The sequence below is a fragment of the Phocoena sinus genome, chromosome 15 (genome assembly GCF_008692025.1).
Source record: "Phocoena sinus isolate mPhoSin1 chromosome 15, mPhoSin1.pri, whole genome shotgun sequence".
Classification (NCBI taxonomy): Eukaryota; Metazoa; Chordata; class Mammalia; order Artiodactyla; family Phocoenidae; genus Phocoena; species Phocoena sinus.
This window is the reverse complement of record NC_045777.1, coordinates 71,409,199-71,418,007: the sequence shown is the minus strand read 5'-3', so window position 1 is coordinate 71,418,007 and position 8,809 is coordinate 71,409,199.

The following is an 8,809-nucleotide window of genomic DNA, read 5'->3' as shown; positions in this document are numbered from 1 at the left end:
CTGAGGCCCCTGCAGTGGAAGTGCGGAGCCCTAACCAGTGGACCGCCAGGGAAGTCCCAGAAGATGGCTATCCATTTGGAAGAAAGAAAGAAAACTGGATCGATATTCCATACCACAGAACCAGTTTGCAGGCCAGAAATAGAGACATAGATGTAGAGAACAAACATACGGATGCCAAGGGGGGAAAGTGGAGGGAGGGTGGTGGTGGGATGAACTGGGAGATTGGGATTCACGTATATACACTAATATGTATAAAATAGATAACTAATAAGAACCTGCTGTATAAAAAAATAAATAAAATTCAAAAAAAGGTAAAATAGGTAAAAATATTAAAAAAAGAGAGGGTGTTACTTGAAAAAAAAATTCCATACCATAGGCAAAAGTAAATTAGAGATGAATTAAGGGCTTAATAAAAGTCTTAGAAGAAAACTTAGGAAACTAGACTTACAATCTAAGGTTTGGGGGAAATTTTTTAAACCAAGAAAAGAAGCCCAGAGGCCACCAAAAATCTTTTAGATGAGTCTGACTATGGTAAAATTAGAGGGAAAAGTATAGAAAGATACTGTCAGCATAGTTAAAGATGATATGTATTTGCAAATATGGCAGATGAACGGTCCAGGCTTGTTCTGCACAGGCAGTCCTTACAGATTGACAGCAAAAAGACCAACAGCCCCCCTAAAAATGTCAAAAGGTATGAAGAGTCAGTTCACAGAGGAGTAAATCCAAACGGCAAATACATCAATTAAAGATGCTCAATGTCCTAGTAAGCAGGGAAAGGCAAATTAAAGTGCCAATGAGCGGGCAGCTTATACCCAGCAAGTAGGCAAAAATGAAAGAACTGGAGGGGTTTGGGGTTCGTATATCGCTGAGGGAAATGCAAACTGTTAAAAGCTCTTTCAGAAAGCAACTTGGCAATATGTGATAAGAATTTTTGCAAGATTTCATGCATGCTTTATTGGGCAACTACAAAAGAACGTGCTCCACCAAAACAAGAGAGGCAATCGAGGAAGAGAAACATAATTTAATACAGAAATAGGAGCTCCAGCATAGAAAAGAGGGAAGGGACTCCTCTGGGATATAATGAGAGACAGACCCCAGGATGACAGGGACTTCCCTGCTGGTCCAGCGGTTAAGACTCCGCGCTCCCAATGCAGGAGGCCCGGGTTCGATTCCTGGTCAGGGAACTAGGTCCTGCATGCTGCAGCTAGAGATCCCGCACGCAGCAACAAAGATCTCGCATGCCGCAACAGGTCCAGAGAGCAGTCAGTTCACGTTGGAGCAGGGCAGGGGGCTCCAGCAGAGATTTTCTTCAAGATTAAATTTGTAAACCACTTAATCCAACTGAACATCTTGAGAAACAATTTAAACAACTAGTGGAGAGTCTGGGGTTGAACTAATAACACGTACATAGATTTGTCTAAGCAAATGGAAAAAAAAGAAAGAGAATTAGGGCTTCCCTGGTGGCGCAGTTGTTGAGAGTCCGCCTGCCGATGCAGGGGACACGGGTTTGTGCCCCGGTCCAGGAAGATCCCACATGCCGCGGAGCGGCTAGGTCCATGAGCCATGGCCACTGAGCCAGTGTGTCTGGAGCCTGTGCTCCGCAACGGGAGAGGCCACAAGAGGGAGAGGCCCGTGTACTGCAAAAAGAAAGAAAGAGAATTACAAACACCGGTAAAACAAAAAGTGTAGAAAGGAAAGGTAATCATAATTTACTTCATGGCTCAGTGCTGAGTACAGTTTACATGTCTTAGTTATGTTTGCTAAGATTCTTGGATGGACAGAATAATCTCTTTCATCTAATTTAGGAAGTTTTCAGCCATTATCCTTCACATTTTTTTTCTGCCCCAATAAGTTTTTAAAGGATGGTTATTGCAGCAGGGTTCACGGAAGCAAAAACTGGAAAGAAAGTGAATGTCCACCCAAGAGGAGATGGTTGAACGAACTGGGGAACATCTACACCATTGAATACCACGGGGCCGGGAGACAGAATGAATTTGATAGATCCCTCCCAGCTTTCTTGGAGGGATTCCATCAAATGCTCTTAAATGGAGAAAGTAAAACAAACAGAGAGAAGTGTGGATAATAGGATTCTAGTCTTGTAAAACAAAAGTAAATCCCCTTTCTAGGCATATACATGCTTGGATGTGGTCGTATGAGACAGGGAAGGTACAAGAGGTGACACACCACATTGTTAGCTTTACCTCGGAAGGAATGGAGTGGAGGAGAGACCTGGTGGGAGATAAGCCCAGAGAAAAGAAAAGGCTGCCCGTGATAAGCAGTGCCTATGTGTTAGGACCCCGCCTACATACATCGCTATGCTTACACGTGTCTAGCCTCGTAAAGGAATACCTGAAGAGTGGTCACCAAGTGAGATGACAGTTATTTCAGGGCGGTGGGATTCTAGGGGATTTTACTTTCTTTCTCATATTTTATATATTATTTTAATTCGTTACAATGTATATGGATCATTATAATCAGAGAAGTTAAGTGAAAATGAAAAGAAAAGCTGAGAGGTCCTGAAACCCTGGGGGGAAGGAGCCGTTTTCCTTGACCTTGGCCCTCTGGAGCCAGGGTCTGTCTGTATTTGGGAGAGGTCCAGGGTGCAATACGTGTCCTTGCAGTTTAGTGCTTCTACCGGCACCGAGGACCAGCCTTGTTCTCAGGGACTCTGGGAGCCGAGCCATCACAGGCTGGCACTTGTCACCCCAGGACTGCAGGCTCACATGGGGTTTTTTTAACAGATCCTGGTGCCAGGAATCTGATTTAATTGGTCTGGGTGGTGCCTCGGTATCTGTTATTATTTATTTATTTATTTGGCTGCGTGGCATGAGGGATCTTAGTTCCCCGACCAGGCATCGAACCTGCACCCCCTGCATTGGAAGCGTGGAGTTTTAACCACTGGACCTCCAGGGAAGTCCCTGTGTTATTATTATTATCTGTAAATGATTATGAGATTTTGTTTCACACAGCTTTGGGGAACCAAAGAATTTAGGTTTATTCAGAATGATCAACACATGAGGTGGCTTCTGGTTTATAATTTGATAATTATGCTTTCCTGGTGCAGACATTGGTGCTTGGCCATGAACCATTTTCTATGTCATCCATTTTGCCAAGCCTCCAAAGGAAAATATCTTTTTTAAAGCTATAAATTAAAAAAAAAATCAGATCATGTCACACCCTGCTTAAAACCTTCCAGGGCTTCCTCACGCACTCAGGATAGAATCCAAGGTCCTTAAACGACCCAGGAGGGCTGATAAGAGCAGGCTCCACTCAATTAGGCGGCAGCCATACCTTCTCCCCAGCTTTTTATTTTTTAAATGTTCAAACACAGAGGAGTTGAAAGGATGGTATAATGATTACATCATCTGATTCAATAATTAATAATAATTGCTGTATTGCTTGGGCCATGTGTGTGTACTTTGCTAAAATGTTTGAAAGTTAGTTGTAGACATCATGACACTTAACCCCTAAAGACTTCAGCATGAATCTGCTAAAAATAGGGATATCTTCCTCCATAGCCTCAAGCTCTCATCATACCCAAGAAAATTAACAGTAATTCTCTAATATCTTCTATTTTTTTAAAATAAGTTTATTTATTTGGTTGGTTTTGGCTGCGTTGGGTCTTTGTCGCTGCGTGCAGGCTTTCTCTAGTTGCGGCGAGCGGGGGCTACTCTTCGTTGCGGTGCGCGGGCTTCTCATCGTGGTGGCTTCTCTTGTTGCGGAGCACGGGCTCTAGGCGCATGGGCTTCGGTAGTTGTGGCTCACGGGCTTAGTTGCTCTGCGGCATGTGGGATCTTCCCGGACCAGGGATTGAACCTGTGTCCCCTTCATTGGCAGGTGGATTCTCAACCACTGTACCACCAGGTAAGCCCAGCAGCATGCGGGATCTTTTTTTTTTTTTTTTTTAATTTATTTAATTAATTTATTTTTGGCTGCATTGGGTCTTCGTTGCAGTGCACAGGCTTTCTCTAGTTGCGGTGAGCGGGGGCTACTCTTAGTTGTGGTGTGCAGGCTTCTCATTGCGGTGGCTTCTCTTATTGCAGGGCGTGGGTTCTAGGCCCACGCGCTTCAGTATTTGTGGCTCGTGGGCTCTAGAGCGCAGGCTCAGTAGTTGTGGCACATGGGCTTAGCTGCTCCGCGGCATGTGGGAGCTTCCCGGACCAGGGCTCGAAACCGTGTCCCCTGCATTGGCAGGCGGATTCTTAACCACTGCATCATCAGGGAAGCCCCACGGGATCTTTTAGTTGTGGCTTGCCAACTCTTAGTTGAGGCATGTGGGATCTAGTTCCCTGGCCAGGGATTGAACCCTAGCCTCTTGCAATGGGAGCATGGAGTCTCAGCCACTGGACCACCAGGGAAGTTCCCCATTTACTTTTTTTTTTATTTTAACAGAACTCTATTTTATTATTTATTTTTATTTATTTTATTTTTATTTTTATTTTTATTTTTTTGCGGTACACGGGCCTCTCACTGTTGTGGCCTCTCCCGTTGTGGAGCACAGGCTCTGGACACGCAGGCTCAGCGGCCATGGCTCACGGGCCCAGCCGCTCCGCGGCATGTGGGATCTTCCCGGACCGGGGCACGAACCCGTGTCCCCTGCATCGGCAGGCGGACTCTCAACCACTGCGCCACCAGGGAAGCCCCCCCGTTTACTTTTTGAAGAGACCAGTTGTCATGTAGAATACCCTACATCTGGATTTCCCAGATTCTTTCCTCATGGTGTCACTTACCTTGTTCCTCTATCCTTAAATCTTTTTTAAAAATCCTGACATTAGTGATGCTAGTGAACAGCCAGGTTAAGAGCTGCTGTGACACACTTCTGGCCTCAGCCAGCAGAGCTCTGAGACCCCTTGAAGTCCAGGAGTCCTCATGGAGCTCCGTGGCTGCATCCTCAGGTCAGGACCACAACAGACACCATGGATGAGCTGTTAAGAAAGAAACTCCTCTTTCCCCATTGCAGACCAGCACAGCACCTCCCAGGTCACTGAATGGAAGTTACTTCAGATTGTTTTTCCAGGGGTGGGAGGGGAAGCAGATGATGGCAGAAAAAGTTGGGGCATCTTCTGAGCCTGGGAGGAGTTGAGGGACCTGGGGACCCTAGTTAGAGAATGGCTGCAGGACCTCAGGTCTGCAGTTGATGGAGAGGGCATCTCTGAATCCTTCCAGGACAGCAGGACCAAGATACAGACGATGGCCCTCACATTCCAGGAACCTACGCCTATCCTCAGTTCTCTGGTATCTCATAAGACTCAGGAGTTTTGCATGAATTATGGATTTTATTTTATTTTATTTTTAATATTTATTTTGGCTGCACTGGTTAGTTGCAGCATGTGGGATCTTCGTTGCAGCATGTGGGATCTTTAGTTGTGGCATGTGGACTTCTTAGTTGTCGCATGCACGTGGGATCTAGTTCACCAACCAAGGATCGAACCCAGGCCCCCTGCATTGGGAGTGCAGATTCTTACCCGCTGGACCACCAGGGAAGTCCCAAATTATGCATTTTATAATCCAGTTGCCAGGGGGACTTGAGAGAGGGGAGGGCTTCCCTGGTGGCGCAATGGTTGGGAGTCTGCCTGCCGATGCAGGGGACACGGGTTCGTGCCCCGGTCCGGGAGGATCCCACATGCCGCGGAGTGGCTGGGCCCGTGAGCCGTGGCCGCTGAACCTGGGAGTCCGGAGCCTGTGCTCCGCAACGGGAGAGGCCACAACAGTGAGAGGCCTGCGTACCGCAAAAAAAAAAAAAAGAACATGGAAGGGAAAACTTGGGGTGCTGTCACCCAAAGAGAGGGGAGTGGGTGCAGAACAGGAAATAGCAGATGTCCACTATGTCTTATGTTATTCTTAGCATCTTGTGGTCCTTATCACAGCTGTAATTAACTATAACCCCCAATCCTCCACCTTCTGCAGTCACCCTCCATTTTTCTTTAACATCAAGATAAAATGACACGAGCCCCTCACCACATATTAAGGATAATCAGGTTCCTCCGTGATCTCTCTGAGGATCCCCAAGTTGGGGCTCACTGTCTCTCGAGTCAGGCCATGCTCAGCCTACTCCTTTTTTTCCTTAGCTTTATTGAGGTATAATTGACAAATAAAAATTATATATATTGGGAATTCCCTGGCAGTCCAGTGGTTAGGAGTCTGCACTCTCCCTGCAGAGGGCCTGGGTTCAATCCCTGGTCGGGAAACTAAAATACCACAAGCTGCATGGCACAGGGTGGCCAAAAAAAATTGTGTATATTCAGGGTGTATAACTTGATGTTTTGATATATGTGTGTGTATATTGTGAAATGATCACCACCATAATTAGCTAATTAATATATCCATCACATCACATAGTTAGAATTTTATGTGGTGAGAACACAAGATATACTTTCTTGGAAATTTTCAAGTATATAATACAGTAGGTTAATTATACAGCCTACTTCTTGGCTCTCCCCATGAGCTCTTGGCCTCTGAAGCCACCATCCACTTTCTGCCCTTCTTTGGCTCCAAATGGAAACCCCTGAATTCCTCCATTGTCCCAAAGCTCCATTAACCCAAGGCTAGGTGATGAATATTCTCCTCCCCTCAACTGCCAGTAAATACCTCAAATTTGCTTTCCTTACACCCACATTTCCACCCCCAGACTAGTCACTAGATGGCTGGGTAGGGCTTTACATTTTTGAGACAGAGATGCTGTGAGGGGACTCTCTCCCTTAGTGATGCAAGTTGAGTAGGCATCCATTGCCCTGCATGAAGAGTATAATGGGAGGTTTGAGGTTGCCCCTTCCAATATTCCTTGTCTTGGCATACTTAGCTGTCACTGGCGAGGAGTTGGGAAATTTTGCATGGGGTTCAAGGAGCACCTTGGGGAAAAAGGAATCAAGAATACAATTTCTTCTCTTCTGAAGCTCAATGTTGTAGGAAACTTTTTGAGAGACTGAGTAAGTCTAGACTGAAGACTGTGGACCGGAAAGGACACTAAGTGCTCTGGAGCAGGAACTCTCCATGATTAAAGGGAGGTGGCCCAGGCTAAACAGAAGGATCTAAGGGGTTCCAGGGGTCGGTTGGGTTCTGAAACTCGTGTGTGTGTGTGTGTGTGTGTAAACCTTTCTTGTCAAGCCCCTTTGTTCTGGCAGGATGATGGCTTTATCACCCTGGAGGATGCATGAGTTCAGCCGTGATGCTGAGAGGCAGACAGAAGCAACAGCGCAGGAAACCAAGGCCCCCTAGTGGTAAGTCCTGGCATTCTCTGACACGTTGGGAGTTACAAAGAGGAGATATTTGTACATTCATAGATTTCCCCTCCGTCCCTTAACAATCCATTAAAATGTTCTGTTAAATAAAGTGATTATTGCCCCCAGGTATCCGCCCTTATGATTTCAGACAAGTGGCAGATATTTTGAAGTGACAGGGTTTTGATCAAATTCTTGGGTAGGAGTCCTTCCCCCTCTGATCTAGTCTGGGTGGATTTTGTGTTTTCTCATATTTTTTCCTCCCTCTCTCTCTTTTTTTTTTTTTTTGCGGTACGCGGGCCTCTCACTGCTGTGGCCTCTCCCGTTGCGGAGCATAGGCTCTGGACGCGCGGGCTCAGCGGCCATGGCTCACGGGCCCACCTGCTCCGCGGCATGTGGGATCTTCCCGGACCAGGGCACGAACCCGCGTCCACTGCATCGGCAGGCGGACTGTCAACCACTGCGCCACCAGGGAAGCCCTTTTTGACAAATTCTTGAATGTCATGTGCCAGGCCCTGTACTAGGATTGAGGTGGGGATGGGGAGGAGAGTAGCAGTTTGCCAAATACTGACTCTTCTCTTATGGAACTTACGTTCTAATGGGGAGAGATGGAGAACAAACAAATACTTGGTATTGCGAGCGGTGGTGAGTGAAGCAGGGTGAGGGTCATTTGCTGCAGGGAGTCGTCTCTGACCATTGAGATTTTTTTTTCACACACACACACTGTATTTTATTTTTACAAGAGATAAATAAACTGACACCAAGCATTGTAAATGGATGACCACAACAAAAGCAACAATGTTGCAATTACCGAACACGAAACACGCTCACACTGTGTCATAATATTGACACTCAGTCCGGGAATCCTCCACTGTAACCGCTCCTTTACTTTGCAGTGAAAATTGATTTGTATATGTTTTCCCTCTGAGTCCTTGTCGGATTTTTTTTTTATTCAAACAGAAAGTCACAAAAATTATAATCATCCTCATCAGTTCGCTCAGTCCCGTGTAATTAATTTTTTTTCATCTTGGTCTTTTGTGAGCACTTCTATGAATTCATCAGTTTCCCATTAGAGTTCGGAAAATGCTTATTCATTCAGTTCAGCAGTACAGTCAGTTACCAGAAACCTGTGCTTGTCAGAGTCTTTTCCATGAATTCCTTGAAGATGAAACCCTTTTACAGGAACATTTTTGCAAAAGCATCAGAGTACACCCAGAGCTGTCTGTAAATGACAAAAGACTTAAAAATGACCACGGTTAAAGATTTGATGAAAGTTCATAATGATGCAATTGACAAGGAAATTTAGTTATTTCTGAGATATACATTTTAAAGCCATACCTAAAATTATGACTTATAACATTATACCAGAACATATAAGATTTTTAGAAATTTCATGTAATGTCTAAACATTTATATTAACATATTTCCATACAAATAACCTAAAGAAAATTTAGTATTAGTTGTTTTTGTTTGTTTTTTTATACTGCAGGATCTTATTAGCCATCAATTTTATACACATCAGTGTATACATGTCAATCCCAATCGCCCAATTCAGCACACCACCATACCCCTCTCCCCCCAACCCCCACCTC